Raw genomic sequence first — 14,138 nt, 5'->3', positions numbered from 1 at the left:
ACAAAATATGTTTTATAAGTTACCTTTTCCAAATGCAAAACATACTAGATGGATGAAAATTTATTTAAAGATTCTGTTTAGTCCTCATTTCTTCATATTATGATACTCATATCTCTTGCTTATTAAGAAAAATCCACATGCACTATCAGTATTAAATAAAAGAAAAAGGCTGTATTGAAAATTGGAAGCAAAATTCAAAGAGTGGAAAGGGGAGACATGCACAATGGCTAATTCTTTTGCATAACACATTAGAAAGCAATCTATAGAGTACAGAAGATCTGAGAAGATCTGTTGATTGTTAGTGATTAATATAGTCCATGTAATCAGAGAAATGACTTAATTGCTCAGCCCTACATTTCTAGCACCTGGGGATAATGCAAGGCACTAGTGACTACTCATCACATAATTAAATTAATTCAAAAAGGTTATAAAAATCTCAAATACAAATTTTGGAATTCAAAAGACCTATATTGAGGGCTTTATAATAGAATAATATTAAAGTTGTTTGTTTATAGCCAGAGCAAAGAAAATAATAAAAAACAACAACAGCAACAACAACAAAAAACAGTAAATTGTAACTTCAACCCATGCTGCTGTGCAGGATTTTAGACTCCACTCATATAAGCTGGGTAATGACCAACCAAACTATATTCAGAAGATCCCTTTTAGTTAGGCAGGCATGGTGGTCTACTCCTGTAAACCCAGCTATGTGAAAGGCTGAGGCAGGAGAATTATTTGAGGCCAGGAGTTCAAGGCTCAAGTGAGCTATAAGTGCAGCACTGCACTCCAGCCTGGATGACAGAGAGGGTCCCTGTCTACATATATATGTTTATATTTATAAATAAAATTAATAAGAATATTTTCAAAGTTATTGAAAAAGATTCTAGACATTTAATTTAAGCATGTCTTAAGTTGAATTAATGTTTAAACATTTTCAGGAAGGTAATGTGTAAGAACCAGATTTATATTGGACAATTTCAATTTGAAATTGTGGTCAATCAGTGGATAAACTAGGGAAATAAGTTTCTTCTTGAAAAAAATAAAAATACTCTAAAACATTAAAATATATATATATATATATATATATATATATATATATATATATAATAACAGTCCTCCAAAAAATATATATCACAGTGACTGGAATTATTTAAGACCTGTGTATGACATATTTAAAGTGCTAAAGGGAAAAACATTTACCCTAGAATAATATATAACCAGAGAGAATATCTTTTAAGTATGAAGATGAAATAAAATAACTTCCCATAAAAAGCAAAATCTGAGAGATTTCATCAACACCAGACTTGTCCTACAAGAAATGCTTAAAAGAGTTCTTCTAACTGAAAAAAAAAATGATGTTAAAGGGCAAGAAAAATGATCTGAAGATGCAAAACTCACTGGTAATCATAAGCACAAAGAAAAGCAGAATATTACAACACTGTAACTGTAGTCTGTAAACTACTCTTAAGTGGAAAGACTAAATTATGAAGCAAAAAAAAAAAAAAAAAAAAAAAACAACAACAACAATGCTGTAAAACCGTAGTACAATAAGACATAAAGTAAAATAACAAAATGTTTAAAAAGCATCTTACAGATGGAACGAACCTGTGTTCTGATTCACCACATTGAAATCATTGTTTTTGTAGAATCTGCACCAGGTTGGATACACCTTTTTTTTTTTTTTTTTTTTTTTTTTTAATGGAATCTAAAACCTGACAACCCTGGGCCCATTGAGGCCTATAGTGAAAAACCAAATATTTTGGCATCTGAAGTAGAATCAAGCTTTCTGTGAAAGTGTTTTGTGTTATGTAGATTGACCTCACAGAACGGAACTACCGTTTTGGTAAACCAGTTTGGAAACACTCTTTTTGTAGAACCTATGATCTCTGAGCCCACTGATGCCTGTGGTGAGAAACAAAATATCCCAAATAAACACTAGGAACAACCTATCTGTAAAAATGCTTTGTGATGTGTAGATTCGATTCACAGAATGGAAACTGTGTTCTGATTCATCGCATTGGAAACACTGTTTTTGTGGAATCTACAACAGAACAACTCTGATCCCATTGACATCTATAGTGAAAAACCAAATATCCCACATAAAAGCTAGAAATAACCTACATGTAAAAATGCTTTGTGATGTGTGGATTCATCTCACACAATGGAACATGTGTTTTGATTCAGCAGATTAAGACCCCCTGTTTTTATAGAAGGCATGAATGGACATTTCAGAGCCCTTTGATGCCTAAAGTGTAAAATAACCAACATAAAAAATAAAAACAAGCTGTATGTGAAAATGCTTTTGACTTGTGGATTCTTCTCACAGAATGGAATGTGCATTTGATTTTTCAGGTTGGAAACACTCTTTTCATAGATTCCACAGTGAAACATTTCTGAGCCTATTGTAGCCTTAAGTAAAACAGAATATCCTGTGGTAAAAACTAGAAGAGAGCTATCTGTGAAAATGCTTTGTGATGTGTGGTTTCATCTCTCAGAATTGAACTGTGTTTTGAACACCAGATTGGCAACATTTTTTTGTAGGGTCTACAAATGGACATTTCTGAACCCATTGAGGCTTATAATGAAAAACTGAATATCTCATGATAAAAACTAGAAACAGGCTCTCTGTGTAAATGATTTGTGATGTGTGAATTCATCTCATAGAATGGAATCATGTTTTCATTCACCAGGTTAAAAACACTCTTTTTACAGAATCTATGAAGGAACATTTTGGAGTCTAATGAGGCCTATAGTGAAAAACCTAATATTCTGTGTTAAAAATTAGAGTAGGCTATCTGTTGAAATACTTTGTGATATGTAAATTCATTTCACAGAATTTAACCTGTGTTTTGATTCACTAGGTAGGAAATACTCTTTGTGTAATATACGATGGGACACTTCTAAGCCCATTTACTACTAGATTGAAAAACTGAATATCCTGTAATAATAACTAGAAACAAGTTATCTGTGAAAATGCTCTGTGATGTGTGGATTCATCTAATGGAACACAACCTGTGTTTTGCTTCACTGGTTGGAAACACTCTTTTTGAGAGTTTAAGAAGGTATATTGTTGAGCCCATTGAGGCCTATATTTAAAAAACAAATATCCACCAATAAGTACTATAAAAATGCTTTCTGTAAAATGCTTTGTGACGTGTGGTTTCATCTCAAAGAATTTAAGCTGTGCTTCATTTCATATAGTTAAAAAGACACTTTTTGTAGAGTCTTTGAAGACACATATCTGAGTCTACAGAGACCTATAGGAAAAACAATATCCCTAGACAAAAACTAGAAACAAACTATCTGTTAGCTTTGTGATGTGTGGATTCATCTCACAGAATGAAATCTTTGTTTTTATTTACCAGGCTGGTAACATAACACTAAATTTGGAGAATATACAGAGGGACATTTCTGAGCACAATTACACCTATAGTGAAAAACAAAATATCCCATGATAAAAACTAGAAATGAGCTCTCTGTGAAAATGCTTTGTGATATGTGGATTTATGTTACAGAATAAGACCTGTGTTTTAATCGGGAACACTCTTTTTGTAGAATTTACAAAGGGGTATTTCTGAGTCCAGCGAGAAGTATATTTAAAAAGCAAATATTCCCCCAATAAACACTAGAAGCAATCTATCTGCGAAAATGCTTTTGATTTGCAAATTTATTTTCTGGAATAAAATCTGTGTCTTCATTTTTCAGTTTAGAAACACCATTTTTGTAGAATCTATGAAGGGCATTTCTGAGCCCCTTGAAGGTAATAGCAAAAAAACGAATATTACTAGAACAAGCTATCTTTAAAAATGCTTTCTGATATGTGGATTCATGTCCCAGAATAAAACCTGTCTTTTGATTCATCAGGTTGGAAACACTCTTTTTGTAGAATCTACAAAGGGATGATTCTAAACCCATTGATACTTATAGTAGAAAACTGAATATTCCATAATAAGACTAGAAAAAAAGCTATCTAGAAAAATCCTTTGTGATGTTTGGATTCATCTTCCAGAAGGGAACCTGTGCTTTGACTCACTATGTTGTATACACTCCTTTTATAGGATCTATGAATGGACATGAGGCTTATAATGAAAAACCAATCATCCTGTGACAAATATGAAAAACAAGCTATCTGTGAAAATGCTTTATAATGTGCAGATTCATCTCACAGTGTTATATCTGTATTTTGATTCACCATGTTGGAAACAATATCCTTTTTGTAGGATATTGGAACAAATATTTCTGAGCTCCTTGAGGCTTTCACTGAAAAATTGAATATTCCATGATAAAAACTAGAAATAATCTATCTGTGAAAATGCTTTGTGATATATGGATTTATCTCCCAGAATTGGACCTGTGTTTTTTCAGGTTAGAAATACTCTATTTGTAGAGTTTACAGTGGGAAATTTCTGAGCCCATTTAAGCCTTAAGTGAAAAACCAAATATCCCACAATAAAAACTAGAAGAAAGCTATCTGTGAAAACACTGTACGATGTGTAAATTCATCTCACAGAATGGAACTGTGTTTTGATTCACCAGTTTAGAAACATTGTTTATGTAGTATCTTTGAATGGACATATCTGAGCTAATTGAAGCTTATAGTGAAAAACCAAATATCTCTTAATAAATACTAGAAACAAACTATTTGTGAAAATGCTTTGTGATTTGTGGATTCGCCTGGCAGAGTTAAACCTATGTTTTGATTCTCCATCTTGGAAACAATTTTTATGTAGAACCTATGAAGGGACATTTCTGAACCAGTTGAGACCTAGAGGTAAAAACTGAATATCCTACAATAAACATTAGAGATGAGTTATCTGTAAAAATGCTTGTGATGTGTGTATTCATCTCACCATTTGAACTTGTGTTTTCATTCACCGAGTTGGAAACACTCTTTTTGAAGAATCTACTAAGGACATTCTGAGCTCATTTTTGCCTATGGTGAAAAACTGAATATCCTGTGATTAAAAACTATAAACAAGCTATTTGTGAAAATACTTTGTAATGTGTGGACGCAACTTACGGCATTAAGCCTATGTTTGATTTTACAGTTAGGAAACAATCTTCTTGTAGTATCTACAAAGAAACATTTCTGAGCCCATGAAATCTTATAGCAAAATTCCATGATAAAATTAGAAACAAGGTATCTGTTAAAACACTTTGTGATGTGTGGCGTCAACTAACAGAATGGAACCTTTGTTTTGATTCACCTGGTTGGAAACGCACTTTTTGTGGATCCTGCATAGGAACTTTTACGAACCCATTGATGTCTGCAGCAAAAACCCAAATATCCTACAATAAGAACTAGAAACAAGGTATCTGTGAAAATGTTTTGTGTTGGGTCAATTTATCTCTCAGAATGGAACCTGTGTTTTCATTCACCAGGTTAGAAATACTCTTTTTGTAGAATATACAAGGGGACATTTCTGAGGACAGTAAAGCCTATAGTGAAAAACCAAAATTCTGGGTAAAAACTACAATCTGTTTGTGAAAATGCTTGGAATGTGTGGATTTATCTCACAGAGTTATACTTGTGTTGTGATTTCCCAGATTAAAACACTCTTTTTGTAGAATCTAAGAAGAGACATTTCTAAGCCAATTGAAGCCTATAGTAAAAACCCAAAATTCCCATGATAGAAGCTAGAAACAAGGATCTGTGAAAATGCTTTGTGGTGAGTGGATTCATCTAATAGAATGGAACCTTGTTTTGATTCACTAGTTTGGAAACACTCTTTCTGTGGAATATACAAAGGACATTTCTGAGCCCATGAGGCCTATAGTGAAAAACCGAATACCCTGCAATAAAAAGCTCTCTGTGAAAATGCTTTGTGATACTGTGTATCCTGTGATAAACATTTCTGATGTGTGGATTCAATTCACAGATTGGAACTATGTTTTGATTCACCATGTTGGAGACACTCTTTCTGTAGTATCTACAAGGGACATTTCTGAGTCCATTGAAGCCTATTGTGAAAAATCAAGTATCCCCTGATAACAACTACCAACGAGCTATCTGTGAAAATGCTCTGCGATGTCTGGATGTCTGGTTAAATTCAACCTGCAGAATTTAACCTGTGTTTTGATTTGCCAGGTTAGAAACACATTTTTTGTAGAATCAAGAAAGGCAGATTTCTGAATCTGTAGTGAAAACCTAAATAACCCATGATAACAATAGAAACAAACTCTCCCTGTAAATACTTTGTGATATGTGGATTTATCTCCCAGAATGGAACCTATGTTTTTATTCACCATGTTAGAAACATTCTTTTTGTAGAATTGATGAAGGGACATTCTGAGCCTATTAAAGCCTATAGTGGAAAACCAATAATTCTACAATAAATACCAGAAACAAGTTATCTGTGGAAATGCTTTGTGATGCCAGGATTCATCTTGTAGAATGAAACCTTGTTTTGATTCACTGGTTTGGAAACACTCTCTTTGCACAGTCTACAAAGGGACATTACTGATCCCATGAAGCCCATAGTGAAAAACTGTGTATCCTGTGATAAAAATTAGAAACTGACTATCTGTGAAAATGCTTTGTGATGTGTGGGTTCAACTAAAGAATGAAGCCTGTGTTTTGAATCACTGAGATGGAACCACTCTTTTTGTAGAATTTATGAAGGGACATTTCTGAGACCACTGAAGTCTACAGTGAAAACCCAAATAACTCTCAATGAAAACTACTAGCAAGCTATTTGTGAAAATGCTTTGTGATGGTTCAATTCATCTCTCAGAATGGAATCTGTGTTTTTCTTTTCAACAGGTTAAAATTATTTTTTGTAGAGTCTATGAGGAGGCATTTCTGAACCCATTGAAGTCTATAGTGGAAAACCAAGTGTTCTTTGATTAAAAACTAGAAAAAAGCTCTCTATGGAAATGCTTTATGATGTGTGAATTTATCTTTAAGAATGGAACATGTGTTTTGATTCACCATGTCGGAAACTCTTTTTGTAGACTCAATGATGGGACATTTTTGAGATTATTGAAGCTTGTAGTGAAGAACTGAATATCTTGCAATAAATACTAGAAACAAACTATTTGTGAAAATGCTTTGTGATGTGTGTATTCATCTCAGAGAGTTAAACCTGTGTTTTGATTTTCCATGTTGGAAACACTCTTTATGTAGAATCTAAGTAGGCATATTTCTGAGGCCATTGGTACTATAGGCAAAACCTGAATATACCATGATAAAAACTAGAGACAAGTTATCTGTGAAAATACTTTATGATGTATGTATGTATTTATGTCACCTTTTGAACTTGTGTTTTCATTCACCAGGTTGGAAATACTCTTTTTGGAGAATCTCTTAAGGGACATTCTGAGTGCATTTATGTCTATAGTGAAAAACTGACTATCTCATGATAAAAACTGTAAAAAGCTATTTGTAAAAATGCTTTGAGATGTGCAGATCAATTCACAGTGTTAAACCTATGTTTTGATCCTACAGGTTGGAAACACTCTTCTTATACTATACACAAAGAAACATTTCTGAGCCCATGAAATCCTATAGTGAAAAACCAAATATCCCTTGATAAAAACTAGAAATAAGGTGTCTGCAAAAATGCTTTGCAATGTGTGGATTCATCTTTCAGAATGAAACTTGTGTTTTCATTCACCAGGTTAGAAACACTCCTTTAGTAGACTACACGAGGGGACATTTCTGAACACATTGAATTCTACAGTGAAAAACCAAATATTCTGCTATTAAAAACTAGAAACACACTATTTGTTTGTAGTTTTTATGTGATGTGTGGATTCATCTCACATAGTTAATCCTGTGTTTTGATTCCCCAGGTTGGAAACACTCTTTCTGTAGACTCTATGGAGGGACATTTCTGAGCCGATTAAAGCCTATCGTGAAAACCCAAAATTCCCATTATAAAAACTAGAAACAAGCTCTCTGTGAAAATACTTTGTGGTCTGTGGATCAATCTTATGGAATGGAATCGATTTGATTCTCCAGTTTGGAAACATTCTTATTATTGAATCTATGAAGGTACATTTTTGAACCCATGAGACCTATAGTGAAAAAACAAATATCTGGTGATAAAAATTAAAAAGAGGCTATCTGTGAAAATGCTTTGTGATGTGCGGACTCAACTCAAAGAATGGAACCTGTGCTCTGATGTGCCAGGTTGGAAACACTGTTTCTGTGGATTCTGCAAGGGATTTTTGTGAGTGCATTGAAGCCTGCTATGAAAAACTGAATATCCCATGATAAAAACTGCAAACAAGCTCTCTGTGAAAATGCTTTGTAATGTCTGGATTCAACTCACAGAATTTAACCTGTGTTTTGATTTATCAGGTTGGAAACAGTTTTTTTTTTTTTGTTTTTTTTTGTTTTTTTTTTGTTTTTTTTTTTTTGTAGAATCAACAAAGGCAGATTTCTGAACATATTTATTCTATAGTGAGAACCCAAATAACCCGTGATAAAAAATAGAAACAAGCTATCTGTGAAAATGCTTTGTGATGTGTGGATTCATCTCCCAGAATGGAACCTGTGTTTTTATTCACCAGGTTAGAAACATTCTTTTTTTTAAGAATCTATGAGGGAACATTTCTGAGCCCATTGAAGCCTGTAGTGAAAAATTGAATATCCCACAATTAAAACTGGAAACAAGCTATCTTTGAAAATGCTTTGAGATGGTGGATTTGTCTCTCAGAGTTAAACTTGTGTTTGATTCAACAGGTTGAAATCTCTCTTTTCATAGAATCTACCAAGCGACATTTCTGAGCCCATTGAAGCCTATAGTAAAAAACTGAATATCCCATGATTAAAACTGGAAACAAGTTATATGAAAATTCTTCTGATGTCTGGATTCATCCCACATGAAGATTCCTTTTTTTCTTTAACCTCTGCTGGTTTCAGATTTCTCTTCTGTAGCTTCCTGAACTCTCACATCCTTTATAGAAATGAAGAGATTTAGGGCCTTGCTCTTGATTAGGTTTTGGCTTAAGGGAACGTTTCAGCTAATTTGATCCTCTGTCTAGATCACTAAAACTTTCTCCATATCAAAAATAACTTTTTAAAATGTCATTCATGTGTTCACAGAATTAGCACCTTTAATTTTCTTCAAGAACTTTTCCTTCATATTTACAATTTGGCTAACCGGTTATTACAAGAAGCCCAGTGTTCAGCCTTACCTTGTCTTTCAACTTGTCTTCTTCCCTTTCCTTAGTCATTTGTAGCTTTTGATTTGAAGTGAGAGACATGTGACTCTTCCTTTCACTCAAACACTTTAATGCCATTGTATGGTTACTTATTAGGCTAATTTCAAAGTTGTATTTCAGAGAACAGGGAGGCCCAAGAAGGAGAGACAGTGGAACAGCTAGTTGGTGAAGCACATACATCCATTGATTACGTTGTAACACACACATCCATTGATTAAGTTGGTGATTAAGTTGGTCATTTTATATGGGCATAATTTGTGCTGCCCAAAATAATTGAAATAGTAACATCCAAGATCACTGATCACAGATTACTATATCAGATACAATAATAAGGAAACATTTGGAATATTGAGAGAATTATCAAAACATGGCACAAAGACATGAAGTGAGCACATGCTGTTTAAAATGATTTTGATAGACTCCCTTGACAAGGATTGCTACAAACCTTCAATTTGTAAAAAGCACATTATTAGTGAATTCTAATAAAGTGAGGTGCAATAAAATGAGGCGTCTATATTTTTTAAAATTTTGATCTCTTTACTTGATTGTTCATATCAGCTGTTATATTAAAATCCTTACCATTATAAAAAATGAGATATAATTTACTTTTGATGACTACTGTTATCTGAAAAAAACATTAAGGTTTAACAAAAAGAAATAATATCAGATAGCAATTTATTAAGTTAAAATTTTGAAAAAAATATTTAAAATATACATGAATAAAGGCATTTTGCAGAGCTAATACTAGATAAAATAGGCTTCAGGAAAAAATACATAAATAAATAAACTTAAGAAAATATTATTATTCTACAGGGTAATAATGCTCTTCTCTATGTTTAAAAACTCAAAGAAATTTTGGGGTTTTAAGAGTTAGCGTTAGTCTTATTCTCCTTAGGTTTTAGAATTTGGATGAATGAAGTGGGACACTGATTTGACACCTATGATGTATAATTTTATTTGTTTAGAATAACAGTTTGCAAGACTATCTACTGAGAGATTCTTCCTACAGTGTATCTAAAAAGCTAAATGTTTCCTGTTGTGTTGAGTGCACTAATTTCGATTACTTTCTAGTACCTTTCTGTTGTTAATCAACTGTAGACAACCACCTATAGACAAGCAGCACTACATTTATGAAAAAGAATAGCCTGTATGTGTACTTTTCCATTCTTCTCTCACAAAAAAAGTGTTTTGCTCCTGCTGTTCAATGCATTTTGAATATGTTTTGTTCTGTAAATTTAAAGAAAGGTTAAAAAAAGAAAATTAAACAAGATTCATCTGGAAGCATTGCAAGTTACTATTATACACCTGGCACATAGTCTTTAAAGCAACGTAATTCTACGGCAAGGAACTGCATCATAAGCAGCAGAACTAAAAAAGAAAAAAAAAAAGATGACGAGGTGACAGTGCATTGAAGATTAGATAAAATCTTGCAATATGATATTGCAGGAAGAAATGGAAAGGTAATGAGGTAAGACAGAGCAAGGGGAAACCAGGTAGAATACAGAGGAAAAAAATTCCTAAGTATGAGATCTGTTAGAGTGCTAAATATCTTTCTAAATAGTAGTAGAATTTCTGTGCTCTGAGTTAGTTCAAAGTAGAGTAGAAAATTAGATTGAAAATATGCTGGCAAACATTTAATGACCTAGGAGCAAGATGATAAAAAAAACAAAAACACACATTTTCAGAAAGTTGGATGATTCTGAACATGATAGTTCAAATTTGCTTGTTTCCTCTTATTAATAATAATAATACCTATGATATTTTTCACATATATAATGCTTTTTTAAATTCTTAAAAACTTTAACCAATCAAAAATAATGTGATTTAATTTCTGTGAATAGGTTGGAAACCTGAGATTTAGAGCTGAGCCTCTGTTGAGACTGCAGCCTCCACTGACACCAGAATTACAGCTTGGTGAGAGCATGAGCAGAGCACCCAGTTTAGCTGTATCCAGGCTACTGATTCATGAAAATTGTCAGATAATAAACGTATGTTGTTTTAGGGTGCTAAGTTTACGTTAATATTATAGAGCAATGAAAAACCTAATGCAAGCATGAACGCTTAACACAACAGAATGCTATTTAGAAAAATTTAGAAAGACTGTTTCACTACTATAGTATTGAATTGAAATGATCAATGCCAGAAAACTCTGGTTGCTTTCCTATCTGCTCACCTGTTAGTAACTTAGTAACTTAAGACCATTTCCAGAACACATCTTTCATTTTAATCTCTGGTTCAATTAGAGCTGAACCTTGTTTCTTTTCTCAAAAATCTTGCTTTGGGCTCTGGAAAAACTATTAGTAAAATAACTGATTCAATTTTTAAAATTTAAAAATGTATATGATTTTTTTCTTAAAAGTAATAATCAGAAAGTATTTTAAGAGAATCCCAAATCTTATCTTTGTCCTAAGTGTTAATATAAATGTGCTTTAAAATGCTCTGTTGACAAATGTCATATATGAAAAGCCCACAGTTAATATTATACACAATAGTGAAAAATTCAAAGTGTTACCTATAAAAATAGGAACAAGGCAAAGATGTCCCCTCTTGCCATTTTTATTGAGCATAGTATTGGAAACCCTAGTCAAAGCAATTAGTCAACAAAAAGAAAGAAAACTTATTCAAATAGAAAAGGAAGTAAAATTATTTCTGTTTGCAGATGACATGATTTTATACAAAGAAAACCATAAAGAATCCACCAATAAACTGTTAGAACTAATAAACAAATTTAGTAACCTTGCAGGATATAAAATCAACATACATAACATTAGTTGCATTTCTATATACTAACAATAAGATATCTGAAAATAAAATTAAGAAAAGCAATCCCTCTTGCAGTAGCATTAAAAAATTTAGAAATAAACAACTAAGAAAATTAAATACTTGTACTCTGAAAGCTACATTTATTAAAGAAATCGGATACAAATACATGGAAAGACATCTTGTATTCATGAATTGGAAGACTTAATATTGTTAAAATGTTTATGCCACTCAAAGTGATCTTCAGAGTGTTAGAAATAAAATTTTTCAGTGCCACAAAGAAATAGCACTCAAACATAAATTTTCTCAGTCTGGCAAATTTGCTCCTGCTAGAAGGTGCCCCTCATAAGACTGGTTGCCATGAGAGCACATGTGAACAAAGGAAAGCAGAGGTTTTTATCATCTATTAACATGGCTTGCCCCTGTTACTGTGTCCTGCCTCCACTGGCTGGAGTTGGACTGCACAATCTAAGCTGAACCCAGTTGGCTAAATTGAAAAGTGCAGGAAAGTAGTTACACCAGTAGGAAGCCAGGAAGATCAGTTTTGGTGGGAGTAGCCATTGTGATGTGAGGAGTAATTCACAGAGCAGCTAGCAGATATGGAATATGGGCTCTATAGATAAGGAGTAGTGGCAATGTTGTTTACCAGGGCCAGGGGAACACAGAGAGTAAGGAATTTTGGCCTTGAAAGCAGGAAACAAAAACAAGAAAACTTAAGCATGCTAAACCTTTAAAGAAGAATTTCTTACTGTATTTAATAAGAGTCAACATAATTATATGAAAATCCCAATGGCATTTTCTACAGAAAAAGAAAAATGACAATACTCAAATTCATATGAAACCACAAAGACCCTGAAGAGCCAAAACAATCTTGAGAACAAAATAACAAAACTAAATACATTACACTTTCTGATGTAAAACTATATTACAAAACTACCATACTTAAAACAATATAGTACTGGCATAAAGACAAATGTATAGATTGATAGAACAGAGTGGAGATCTCAGAAATCAATCCATGCATAAATGATCAACTGATCTTGGACAAGTGTGTGCAGTTATACCCAGTGAGGAAAGAATAGCCTCTCAATAATGGTACTGGGAAAACTGGATATCCATATGCAAAGGAAGAAAATCAGATGTTGTGTGTGTTTGTGTGTGTGTGTGCATGTGTGTGTTGCAGAGTCTCATTGTGTAGTCCAGACTGGAGCGCAGTGGCACAATCTTAGTTCACTTAATGAATAGTAAATATATTTTCTTTTCCATATGATTTTCTTAATAAAATTTTCCTTTCTCTAGCTTACCTTTATGGTAAGAATACAGAATATAATACAAATAATATACAAAATAAGAATTAATTGACTCTTTATGTTATCAGTAAGGCTTTCAGTCAAAATAGGCTATTGGTAATTAAGTTTGGGGGGAGTTAAATGTTATATGTGGATTTTGGACAGCACAGGGGGATGGAGATCAGTTCCCCTAATTTCCATATTGTTCAAGGTCAACTGTATGGTAGATTTGAAAGTTAGCCTTCTAAATTTAAAGATTGTCAAAAATATTTCTCAATGGGGAAAGGATAAGGCATTTTTCAGTCTTAGAAGGATTTAGAATTGAATAAAAAATGTGAAAGATTCAAAATCACAATATTAATATTCTTTAGTAAAGAATGGGAAGCTGGGTGGTGCTTGCCCGTAATCCCAGCTACTCGGAAGGTTGAAGTGGGAAGTTCACTTGAGTCCAGGAGTTTGAGGCTGTAGCCTGCTATGATTGTGCCTGTGAAGAGTCATTGCATGATGCTAGCTTGGGCAACATAGTGTGACCCTTTCTTTTAAAAAAGAGAAAAAGGAATAAGAGCATACTTCCTGTTGGACTCTGTAACATTGAAGAGAATTAGCCAACTGAAATCATAAGGACACATTCAATTTTTAAATTCCTGTGATTTAAAATAAAAATATCCAATGTATAATGCTATAGGCTTATGCTTTTTTGTTGAAATCTTACCTTTTTTAAGAATATGTAAAATAATTCTAGTTTTACTTTATAAATTTAACTTATTAGAATTATAAGAAGTATTTATTGTTTGGGAAATTTGTCAGAAAACAAAAAATCTAAGAAATTGAATTGTTAAATATTTAATTTAGTTTACATTGTTTAGATGTTTTTAATGATGCTTGTATGTGAGACCATAAATTATTTAAAAACTCTTA

The sequence above is a fragment of the Saimiri boliviensis genome, chromosome 11 (genome assembly GCF_048565385.1).
Source record: "Saimiri boliviensis isolate mSaiBol1 chromosome 11, mSaiBol1.pri, whole genome shotgun sequence".
Taxonomy (NCBI): Eukaryota; Metazoa; Chordata; class Mammalia; order Primates; family Cebidae; genus Saimiri; species Saimiri boliviensis.
This window is presented reverse-complemented; position numbering follows the sequence as displayed.